Source organism: Aotus nancymaae, unplaced genomic scaffold (genome assembly GCF_030222135.1).
Source record: "Aotus nancymaae isolate 86718 unplaced genomic scaffold, 86718_ANA_hifiasm-v0.15.2.pri h1tg000040l, whole genome shotgun sequence".
NCBI lineage: Eukaryota > Metazoa > Chordata > Mammalia > Primates > Aotidae > Aotus > Aotus nancymaae.
In genome coordinates this window covers 64,648,345-64,662,206 of record NW_026988454.1, presented here as the reverse complement: position 1 = coordinate 64,662,206, position 13,862 = coordinate 64,648,345, and positions in this window count along the sequence as shown.

Sequence of the window (13,862 nt, the reverse complement as noted above, 5' to 3'; positions counted from 1 at the left end):
TTAATTTAATGTTGCAAATGTTAATGATAGAATATTTTCAGAGGCAGAAATGTGCAAAGGGGCAGATAAAGAAAAGACTTATTACATATGTTCCAACTCTCAAAAATTACCACTATTAACATTTTGCTTTACATACACCAGTCATAGATTTTGTGCGTGTATAAGTGTGTTTGTATATTTGCATTAAATACTTAAGTGGCAGGTGATATTGTATAACATTTTTAAAAATTGTTGTTGTTGTTTGATATATTATTGTAATGTAAGCATTTTCTCTGATGTTGGTTTGTAGTCACTTCTAAAATACAGATTCTTATAGCTGCATGGTATAACATACGAATAAATTGTATTTAATCATTTCATTGTCACTGGATACTTACCTTATTTATAAGTTTTAATTGAATATGTTCATATATAAATTTTCTTGTATTTTTAAAATATATGGCTTTAAAGTAAGGTCCTAGGAATTGGATACCTGGATCAAAATTATGATTTTATTTCTAAGGCAGCAATTGATTTATAAATAAACAAAATTTATTCTCATTAATTTCAAAGTTATTTTTACACAAAGTTTAAGTATTCTAAAAGAATGTTAAGCACAAAAGCAATACAATTCTTAGAATTAATATTGATAATTCTGTGTATGAAGAAAAAATTTATCATCACCATATTAACTATAAAATTTTTGCTTATAATTTTAATATCTCATCTGAAAAAGATGTAATCCTTGCATGTGAATCTACAATAACACACATAAAGATGTGATATTTAATTTTATTCAGTAAAGTATATGTGATTATCATTGTTGTCTACAACGTATAATAGCAAGTCTGACATACAATGGCAATGCTCCAATGAGTTTTGAAATGTTTCCTATATTGCACCAGTGATCTAGAGTATACATCTAAAATGAATCTTTTCTAAATGGGTATGTTTAAAGCATGCAAATGTATAAATTTTCAAAGGAAGCAAAATGATCTCTCTTCCAATTCTTTAAATATATTCGTTGGTTTTTGCTCCAGCAACTGCAAAGTCAGGCATCTGTTACTGTTTGGTGTGGTGTTGAATTTCATGGTTTGTTAATTTTGCATTTCTGTCTACAAAGCTAATAAAATGAAAATGAGTGAATCTTTTATATTGCAAAATTCAGAATATCCCTGGGGTAATTTTTTGTTCATGGAATTCATTTCACATTTCTCTTTTAAGTGAATGAAAGAAGTTCTCGCTTTTTTAAGTTATCAAAAACTATTATAGGTCACTCAAACTTTAGACATGTTGAAAATAATAAAAGTGTGGCTCACACCATTAATTCCCAATATTTGTTTCAGAGATTCTTTTTACTGTATTACAGCCTGGAATAATATAAAATTTTACATAAAACACATCTTTATACTTTTCCAGTCCATGTGAGTACTGTCATAACACCCTTTTTGTTTTGCAAAATATACAGCGTAGTAGTTGATATCTGGGTAAAAGTAAATTCACTTAATACTGTAAACATTTGAATTATCATTTAATACACACAGCATTTGCTGATGATAGGCAGAGGATCTGCAGTGGTGGGGACTGTAAATCCAAAGTTAAAAATCTCAGTGCTTAAAAATTGTAAATCTAATAGAAAGAGCTCTATATATTTTTCAAAAGTCTAGTAAACACTGTCCAAAGTTTTATACAAGTATACAGAATGAAGAGAAAGCACAATAAACATCTAATAATGCTTCTGAACTGGTCTTTACGTAGTCTGGTAATTTCTGAAATTCGATAATGTATGAGATGGGCTCCAGTAGAGAAGAGAAGGTACTATTTGTATTCGTGGTATATACAAGGTTGCATGCAGGGAACTAGAAGCTTACCTGCTATAAGAGTTAAGTGAAGGAAAGATAAAGGAAGCCACAAGCTACTATTAAAGGATTTATTCTGCTGCAACAAATCAAGTGGTTTTACTAGAGGTCTTCCACAGCAGCTGTTCTTAATATCAAGAACCTACTGAAAGCTTCCTCATTACCATGGGAATCAATGATTCTGAGGAAGCCCCTGCCAGCCACCTGAGTAGCCACAACCCTAAAGCAATTGCTTCGTAAGAGCTTCCGTGGAGCTTTTTGAACATCCCTAGGTCTCCCTACTATAAACATATTTTTTTATGTTTATAGCTTTAAAAAAATATACTTACATGCAACAGATTATGTATATTTAAAGTAGAAAATTTGGTAAGCTTTGACATATGGCCCAAGAAATCATTACCAAAAGAAAAAAATCAAACATCTCAATCCTTCCTCAACAATGCAAACTTCCATATTTTCTAATTACAAGGCAATCCTTGATCTGTTTTCTGGCACTACAGATTAGTTTGCAATTTCTATAATTGTATATATAAAATTAGCACAAGTTATTGAAAACGCTATCCCTTTTCATTGTTACACATTTTCCTTCTTGTCAAAAACCAACTAACCATGTTTTTGTGGGTTATTTTTTTTTTTTTTTTTTTTTTTTTTTTGGATTCTCTATTCTGTTACATCAGTCTCTGGGTCTATACTTTGCTAATGCCATACTGTCTTGATTATAGTTACATTATAGTATGTTTGATATTGACGTATGAGAGTCATTTGAATATGTTTTGCTTTCTCAAAAAGGTTTTAGCAAGCGTAGTTCATGCATTGTTCATTACAAATTTGGAAATGGCTTGCCAATAAATAAAAAGGAAATCCTTAGATGATTTTATTGTCATTGCATTTTATTTATAGAACAAAACACATTGCATTTATCTATGTTTTGGGGGAGAGCTGACTTCTTCAAAATGTTTAGTCTTCAATCTATGTACATGGTATATTTCTCTATTTATTTGAGTTTTTGAGTTCTTGTTTTCAACTCACAGTTCTTCACATATTCTGTTACTTATATTTCAGCATTTAGATTTTTGACCTATTATTAGTAGTGTTTTTAAAATTTTATTTCCAGTTTTCAATGTTAGCATATAGAAATAAGATGTATTTATAACTTTTTTATGTGGTATGCTATGAATTTACTAAACTCATTTACAAATTCCAGGGCTTTTCTTTTGCAGATTATTTAGGATTTTCTAGGTTATTATTGCCATCTGTAATGGGATCAATTTTATTTATTCCTTTCTAATATGCTTGTATGTATTTTCTTTGTTTTTTATCTGAGCACATGGCTGATACTTCCAACAAAATGCTACGTACAGGTGTTGAGACAGAACATTCTAGCCTTCTGCCTGATCTCAGAGGTAAAATATTTAATCTCTTGCTGTAAAATATAACATTGACTATAGGTATGTTTTAGATACTATTTGTCAGAATAAGAACATTTTATTCTATTTCATATTTGCTGAGAACTTTCGTTTATGTATGTATTTGATGGCTTGCTTGTTTATTTATTTATTTATTTTGAGATGGAGTCTTGCTCTGTCACCTAGGCTGGAATGCAGCAGCAAGAACGAAGCTTACTGCAATCTTTACCTTCTGTGCATCCTGTGTATCTGGGATTACAGTCACCATGCCTGGCTAATTTTTTCATATATATATATATATATATATATATATATATATATATGCAAAGTGTGTGTGTGTGTGCGTGTGTGTGTGTGTGTGTGTGTGTGTGCATGGACTGACTTCTCATCATGTTACCCAGACTGGTCTCCAACTCCTGAGCTCAATAAATCCTCCCTCCTTAGCCTCCCAAAGTGCTGGGATTACAGGCATGAGCTACCAGACTCAGCAAAGATTTTTTAACTTGAATATATGCAGAACATTGTCTAATACTTATTACACATTAAATGCTATGATTGTATTTATATGAATATTTATAATCTGTTAAAATGACAAATTATATTACATTTTAAAATGAACTTAATTTTATCATAGTTTTATATATTTACAAAAACATTGTGAGCTCCCATATGCTCCAAACTTGTTTTCTTGTATTGTTAACATCTCACATTAGTATGCTAAATTTGTCACAGCTAATGAATCAATATTCATACATCATTACCAATTAGTTTGTACTTTTTCAAATTACCTTATTTTTTACCTAAGACCATTTTTGTGTTCCAGGATCCTATCGAGGATACCACATTACATTTAATTATCTTAAACCTTAGCCTCATTTTAGTTGTAATGGTTTTTCAGACTTTTCATATTTTTTATGTTCTTTAGGTGAAGAAGAACACTGGTGAAGTGTTTTATGGAATGCCCCACAATTGGGATTTTTCTGATGTTTTTCTTATGATTAAATGGTGTATGGGATTTTATAAAGAAGATCACAGAGATAAAATGCCATTGTCAACATGTCATAACAAAGATACATGCTATCAACATGACTTTTCATGGTTGAATTGTCTTGATCCATTGGCTGAAATAGTATTTATTTTCAGTTTTTTTTAACTCTAAAGTAACTCCCTCCCTCCTTTTTAAAATATTGTACTCAAGAGGGAAATTACAATGCCCAGTCCACATTTAAGAATGGAAAGTTATGATCCACCTCCTAGAGTAGGGAATATCTACATATTTCATTTAGAATTTTTCTGCTGAGTTTTGTATATGTTCTATGTTTTTAAAAAAGTTTAACCTAGTCATTTTTTATGTCAGTATGGGTAAATGGATATTTATTTTATAGCGACATATTAATGTAAGATAGTATAATCTGATACCCATTACTTATATTGCTGTTCAGATTTCCCCAGATTTGTCAGTTAGTATCATTCATTTAGTCCCTGTATCCTTTTGGCATAATACTATCATTACAGGTTTCTGGTGAGTGGCTGAAGGAGCAAGTTTTTACTTACTGGCATAATGCAAAATGCTCCAGACTTACCTTGTATATTCTATATCCTGGCCCTAAAATAAATCATTTATCTAAGTAGCTTTGCTTTCTTTTATTGAAGAACAGTATTAAGGACCAGGACATATAAAGCAAATATTTTTAGAGATAAAGAAAGATATAAACCTCAATACAATAGTGGCTGGAGACTTAAACATCCCTCTTTCAGCTTTGGACAGATTATATATCAATAAACACTGAACTTTACCTGCACTACAGAACAAATGTACATAATAGATGTTTATACAACATTTCACCCAATTTTATAAAATGCACATTCTTCCCCTAAGCACATACTTCATTTTCAGGGAAATACTTTATGTTAGGTCACAAAATGAGTCTAAAAACATTTTAAAAAATTGAAATAATATGAAGTATCCTCTCTGATGACAATGGAATAAACTAGAAATCCATAAAGAAAGAAACATTGAAAGCTATACAGACACATGGAAATAATCAATACCCTCTTAAGCGATCAGTGGGATAATGAATAAATGAAGAAGAAAATGTTTAAATTGCTTAAAACAAATGAAAGTGGAAATGCAACATACAGAAACCTATGAAATATAGAAAAAGCCATACCCAGAGGAAAGTCATAGTAATAAACCCTTATTAAAAAAAGGTGAAAAAAAACTTTGAATAAACAACCAAACAATGCATCTTAAAGAACTTGAAGACCATAACAAAATTCATAGAAGAAAAAGAAATAATTAAGGACAGACTAGAAATAAATAAAATTGAAAGAAATAAAATCAGACAAAAAATAAACAACATAAAAAATGATTTTTTGAAAAAATAAACAAAATCTACAAACCTTAACCAGAGTAAGAGAGAAAGAGAGAAGGCAAGAATAATCAAAATCAGAGATGAAAAAGAAATTTCAATCTACCAAGGTTGAACCATGAATTAGTCCAAATCCTGAATAGACTAATATTAATAACAAGTAATGACAAAATGATATTAAAGCCATGATTAAGGCTGAATTCTACCAATCATTTAAAGATGAACTAATATAAGTACTACTCAAACTATTGCAAAAAAAAAAAAAATGGAAAGGAATAAATACTTCCAAAACCATTCTACAGGGCCACTATTACTTTTTCTGGTTTTGGTAATACTCAAAATACATTCTGCATCTTTTGAAAATACATTCTATATCTTTGTAGAATGTATTTTCAATATTTCCAAATCCAGATGAGGACAAATCAATAATAATAATAAAAAAATTGTAGGTGGAAATTTGTGATGAACATTGATGCAAAAATTCTCCACAAAATGCTATGAAACTGAATTCAGCAACATATTAAAAAATCATTTATCATGACCAAGTGTGGTTCATCTCAGGGATGCAAGGATGGTTCAACACACACAAGTCAATCAATTCAATATATAGTATCAAGAAAATTAAGAACAAAAATTATATGATCATTTCAATTGATGCTGAAAAAGCATTTGATAAAATACAGCAAACTTATTAGATAAAAAAATAATAAACCCTCAAAGCACTGAGTATAGAAGGAACATATTTCAAAACAATGAAAACCAAAAGTGAGAGGTCCACAACTAGTATCACACTGAATGGGGAAAAAGTGAAAGCCTTTCCTCTGAGATCAGGAAGAAGACAAGAAGACCTACATTCATCAGTGTTATTCAACAGTATTTGAAGTCCTCACTAGAGCAATGAGACAAAAGAACGAGATAATAGTCATCTTAATTGGAATGGAGGAAACAAACTTACCTTGTTTGCAGATAATATAACCTGATATTGGAGAAAACCTAAGCACTTCACAAAAAAACTATTAAAAATGATAAACAAATTTAGGTGAGTAGTAGCGTACAAAATCAACTATGGAAATCAGGAGCATTTCTATATGCCAACGGTGAAAAATCTGAAATAGAAATCAAGAATGTAATCCCATTTTAAATAGCTACAAATAGTATACAATACACAGGAATAAACTTAACTGAAGAAATGCTAGCTTTCTACAAAGAAAACTATGAAACATTCATGAAAGAAATAGAAGTGGACACACAAAAAATAAAAAAAGATATTCCATGTTTATGGATTAGAATAATATATATTGTTAAAATATCCATACTAATAGAACAAATTTATATTCAATGCCATTCCTATCAAAATATCATTGATATTATTCACAGAAATAGAAAAAATTAGGAAAACATGATGATGGCTGACTAAAACTAGCTGGTGTCTCTCCCTGTCATGAAGAGGAGTTACAGTGGCAGGTAGACTCTGTCTCTTTAACTGGATCATCCTGGAAGACACATCGTGATTCATCAAGAGTGCAAGGTGACCAATGATGAACAGATAGGAGTGAGAAAGAACAGCTACTCACAGGAGATTGGTGTGGAGCCAAGGGAGGCTTCCTACCATGAGGAAACAGTGAGCAAGAGCCCCTGAGGACCCACACTTTTGCCATGGACCTTTGTAATCCTGGGCATAGGAGACTTCCTCAGACCCCCTTCCCCCAGAGCTTTCAGACTAACATGTAGAGCTGTAAGGAGCCTGTGCAAAGCTGCCTCTCAGCCATATGGTACCTCAAGGACTTTAGCCCTACCTCCAGCACATAGCAGCTGCCTTACAGGGAAGAGGTCAGGCTGTCTTCCTCATAAGCTCCCTGCCTTCCCTGCTTTCCATCACGCAGAGCCCCACTGCTTAGGCCTGTGACACAGTTGCTCAACTCCGGGCTGATCATTATGATTGACGATTTCTCTTCATTTCTCTTGGGTGTAGCCCAAAGGGACAAGTAAAAGGTCTTCTGCCATTGCCACTACCAAGGTTCAAATTCCTGTTTCACCCAAGCTGAGAAGGGAACAAAAAACCTAAGCACACACCAGGGCTGTGGTTTGTGGCCTGGAAGTTCCAGACCAAGATCTGTCATCGGCACTTAAGTGAGAGACAAGGTCAGACTCTCAGATCACTGAGAGAGAGAGCAGAGTTGAAAATGCAAATAAATACAGAGGAACTAAGAGATTAAGAGCCTGTCTACCAGCCATTACGCTTAAGTGCCATCTACTGGATTGCAGTCCAAGCTTCAACAACAAAAACACTTTTTTATTTTATACCACCCTGTGAAACCAAGGCCAATTAATCAACCAAAAATAAAGACTCTGCAAAAAGTTTTGGCTCTCTGAAAGCACCCAGAAACAGAGCTAACCTACTGCACAAAAATTGCATGACAGTTAAAGGAATATGAACTTGCACAGATGAGAAAGAACCAGCACAAAAACTCTGGCAACAATAAAAGCCAGAGTGTCTCCTTACCTACCAACTACCACACTAAGTCCCCAGTAGGGGTTCATAATCACAATGTAATGGTTCAAATGAGTGACATAGAAGTCAGAATCAGGATGACAATTAAGATCATTGGGATTCAGGTGAAAGTTAGAACCATTCCAAGGATTATAAAGAATCCAGTAAAACAATTCAAGAGATAGAAGACAAAATAACCATTTTAAGAAAGAACCACACAAATCTGATAGGGCTAAAAAATACTCACTACAAGAATTTCATAACACAGTAAGTATTACCAAAGAATAGATGAACCTGAGGAAAAAATCTCAGAGCTTGAAGAATTAGTTTTTTAAACCATTCAGACAAAAATAAAGGAAAAAATAAACTACCCCAAATACGGTATTATGTAAAGAGACCAAACCTATGACTCATCAGTGTCCCTGAAAGACAGGAAGAGAGAGCAAACAATTTAGAAAAATATATTTGATAATATTGTCCATGAAAATTTCACCAACCTTCCTAGAAGTGTCAACATTCAAATACAGGAAATTCAGAGATCTCCTACAAGATACTATAAGAGATGATCATCTCCAAGACAAATAGTCATCTGATTCTCCAGCCTCAATGCTAAAGAAAAAAATTTAAGGGAAGCTAGAGAGAAGGGATGCATCACCTACAGAGGGAATTCCATCATGCTAAGAGTGATTCAGCAGAAACCTTAGAAGTCAGAAGAGGTTGAGGGCCTATGTTCAACATCTCTAAAGAAAAGATATTCCAATCAAGAATTTTATCTCCAGCCAAACTAAGCTTCTTAAGTGAAGGAGAAATAAAAGCCTTTTTAGACAAGCAAATGCTAGGGAAAATTATTAACATCAGACTTGCCTTACAAGAGGTTCATAATGGAGTTCTAAACATGGAAAAGAAAGAACATTACCAGGCACCACAATATTCTTCTTAAGTACATAGATCATTAGCAATAAAAAGCAACTACACAATCAGTACCCCACAGACAATATGAGATCATCGACTTAGATGATGTTTGGGACCTGGCTGGGCACGGTGGCTCATGTTTATAATCTCAGCCCTTTGGGAGGCCAAGGCAAATGGATCACTTGAGATCAGTAGTTTAAGACAAGCCTGGCCAACATGGCAGTACCCTGTCTCTACTAAAAATACAAAAATTATCTGGTCATAGTGGCACATATCTGTAATCCCAGCTACTCAGGAGGCTGAAACAGGAGAATCACTTGAACCCACGAGGTGGAGGTTGCAGTGAGCCAAGATTGTGCCCCTGCACTCCAGCCTGGGCAACAGAACGAGGCTCTATCTCTACGGAAAAGTCCACTAAACAACAGCAAAATATAACTTCTGACTATATGCTCATGGAATATACTCTAAAATTGGCCACATACTTGGCCACAAAAATGTCAACAAGTTTTAAAAAATTGAAATCATGTGAAATACATTGACAGACTTCAATGGAATAAAAATGAAAATCAATACCAAGACTCAGTACCATCTCTCAAAACCATACTCTTAAATGGAAATTAAACAATCTAGTCCTGAATGATTTGGGGGTAAACAATGAAATTAAGGCATAAAAAATGCTTGAAACGAATGAAAATAAAGATATAACATACCACAATCTCTTGCACACAGCTAAAGCATTGTTAAGAAGAGAGTTTATAGCACTAAACACGGTCATCAAAAAATTAGAAATCTCAAATTACCACCCTAAAATTACATCCACAGGAACTGAAAAAACAAAAGCATACTAACCCAAGAGCTAACAGAAGAAGACAAATGTCCAAAATTAGACCTGAACTAAATGAAATGAAAATAAGAAAAACTATGCAGAAGATCAACAAAGCCAAAACTTTTGTATTTGAAAGAATAAATAAGACTGTTACAATGGAGGTGGTGTTAGCTTTGGTGGGTGCTAACTAGACTTATAAAGGAAAAAAAATGCAAATGAACACAGTCAGAAATGACCTAGTGATCATTAGCACCAAAAATACAGAAATATAAAAAATTTGCTGGGAGTTTTTTATATTTCTTTATGCATATAACCTGGAAAACATGGAAGAAATAGATAAATTCCTAGACACATACAACCTCTCAAGACTGAATCAAGAAGAAATTGAAACCCCAAACAGACCAATAATGAGTTCCAAATTGAATGATAATAAAAAAACCTACTAACCTAAAAAAGCCTTGGACCAGATGGATTCATAGCCAAATTCTACCAGATGACTAACAAAGAACTAATACCCATCCTATTGAAACTATTCCAAAAAATCAGGGAGGAAGGATTCCTCCCTAACTCATTCTATGAGGCCAACATTATTTTGATACCAAAACATGGAGAGACACAATAAAAAAAGAAATCTTATTGAAAACACACACACACAATAGAAACGAAAGCCAATGTCTCTGATAAATATGGAAGCAAAAATCCTCAACAAAATACTAGAAAACCAATCCTAAAGAACATCGAAAAACTAATTCACATGACTGGATAGGCAATATTCCTGGGACTAAAGGCAGGTTTAACATAGGCAAACTTGTAAATGTGATTCATCACATAAATAGAATTAAAAATAAAAACCCAAAGAAGATCTCAATAGAAACAGAAAAGGCTTTTGATAAAATCCAATATCCCTTCATGCGAAAAACATCTAGACATTGCAGGAACATAATTCAAAATACTAAGAGCCATTTATGGTAGACCCACAGCCAATGTCATACTGAATGGACAAAAGCTAGAAGCATGCCCCATAAGAACTAGAACCAGACAAGGATGCCCATTCTCATCACTTCTATTCAAAATGGTACTAGAAGACCAAGCTAGAGCAATCAGATAAGAGAAATAAATAAAAAGTATGTAAATAGGAAGAAAGGAAGTGAAGCCATCTCTTTTTTGGAGATGATATGATTCTATACTTAGAAAACCTCATAGTCTCTACTTAGGATCCTAGATTTGATAAACAACTTCAGCATGCTTTAGGATACAGTATCAATGTGCAAAAATCAGCAGCATGTATACAACAATAATGGTGAAGCTGAGAGTCAGCAGAGAACACAATCTCATTCACAATAGTCACACACACACACACACACACACACACACAGAAACACACACAAATACCTGGGAATACAGGTAACAGAAGAGGTGAAAGACCTCTGCAATCAGAATTAAAACACTGCTGAAAGAAATCAGAGATGGCACAAATGAATGGAAAAACATTCCATGCTTATGGATAGTTAGAATCAATATTGTTAAAATGGCTATATTGCCCAAAGCCATTCATAGATTAAATGCAATTTCTATCAGAAATTACCAATAATATATTTACAAAATAAAAAAAGACTATTCTAAAATTTATTTGGAACCAAACACCATAACAACCTTAGAAGAAAATCAAGATAATACCATTGAGGACATAGGCATAGGCAAGGACTTCATGATAAAAACACCAAAGGCAATGGAAACAAAAGCCAAAATATACAAATGGGATCTATCTAAAGTGAAGAGCTCCTGCACAGCAAAAGAACTATCATTAGAGTGAACCAGTATCCAACAGAATGGGGAATAATTTTGGCAACCTATTCATCTGACAAAGGGCTAATATCTAGAATCTACAAAGAACTAAAACAAATTTACAAGGAAAAAACAACCCCATCAAAATGTGGGCAAAGGATATGAACAGACACTTCTCAAAAGAAGACATTTATGAAGTCAACAAACGTATGAAAAAAAGCTCATCATCACTGGTCATTAGAGAAATGCAAATCAAAACTACATTGAGCTACCATTTCACACCGGTTAGAACGGCGATCATTAAAAATCAGAAGACAACAGATGCTAGAGAGGATGTGGAGAAATAGGAACGCTTTACACTGTGGGAGTGTAAGTGTAAACTAGTTCAACCATTGTAGAAGACAGTGTGGCAATTCCTCAATGATCTAGAAATAGAAATTCCATTTGACCCAGCAATCCCATTACTGGGTATATACCCAGAGGATTATAAATTGTTCTATTATAAAGACACATGCACAGGTATGCTCATTGCAGCACTGTTTACAATAGCAAAGACCTGGAACCAATACAAATGCCCATCAATGGTAGACTGGACAAGGAAAATGTGGTACATATACACCATGGAATACTATGCAGTCATAAAAGAGAATGAGTTTATGTCCTTTGCAGGAACATGGATAAAGGTGAAAAACATCATTCTCAGCAAACTGACACAAGAACAGAAAACCAAACACTGCATGTTCTCACTCATAAGTAGCTGTTAAACAATGAGAACACGTGGACACAGGGAGGGGAACATCTCACACCAGGGCCTGTAGGGGGATGGGGGCCTAGGAGAGGGATAGCATTAGGAGAAATACCTAATGTAGATGATGGGGTGATGGATGCAGCAAACCACCATGGGACGTGTACACCTATGTAACAAACCTGCATGTTCTGCATATGTATCCCAGAACTTAAAGTACAATAATAATAATAGTAATAATAAGAATCAGAATATGTAAGGAGCTCAAATAACTTTATATTAAAAATCTAATTATTTAATAAATAGGTAAAATATCTAAATAGACATTTCTCAAATAGAAATACAAATGGAAACAGGTATATTAAAAGTTACACAACACCATTGAAGGTCAGATAAATGCAAATTAAAACTACAATGAGATATCATTTCATACCTGTTAAAGTGGCTTTTATCCAGAAGATAGGCAATAATGAAAGCAGGTGAGGATGTGGTGTACGGGAATCCTCATACACTGTTGGTGGGAATAAAAATTAATACAGCCATTATGGATAACAATATGGAGGTTACTTAAAAATTAAAAGATAAATCTGCCATATGATCCAGCATTCTCATTGCTAGATACATAATCAAAAGAAAGGAAATCAATATATCCAAGAAATATCTGCGCTTTCATGTAAAGCTCTATTCACAATAACTAACATTTAGAATCAACCTGTATTCATCAAGAGATACATGGATAAAGAAAACGTGGTGGTTATACACCATGGAGTACTATTTAGCCATAAAAAAGGAGATCTTGTCATTTACAACAGCATAAATAGACATGAAGGACAGTATGTTATGTAAAATAAACCAGACACAGTAAGACAAACTTCACATTTTCTCCTAATTTATGGAAGACAGAAATTAAAACAATTAAATTCATGGAAATAGAGAGTGTAACAATAATTACCAGAGCCTGGGAAAGATAATGGGGAGGGGAAGAAGAAATTGAGAATAGGTTAAGAGTACCAATACATAGTTGGATAGAATGAATAAGATCTAGTATTTGATAGCACAACAGACTGACTACAGTCAGCAATAATTTGTTGTACATCTTTGAATAATTAAGGGAGTACAATGGAGTGTTTACAATGCAAAGCATGATGAATGCTTTAAGCAATGGACACCCTATTTGCTCTGATGTGATTATTACATATTGTATGCCTGTATCAGAATGTCATGTTATCTATAAATATATATGGATAATATAAATTATATACACACAAAAATTTAAAAAGAAATTAAGTAATTTCTGTTGAAAGTTAACACAAATTTATTTCAGTACATGTAACTTCTGAATTTATTGAGAAAATTACATAGCTTTTTCCTTTATTTTTAGAATGTCATATCATGCCTGAATTTGAGAAATAAATTCCATTGATCATGATAGATTATGATTTTTACATATTGTTTCTTTTCAGAAATCTCCCTCTACTTGAGTTTGT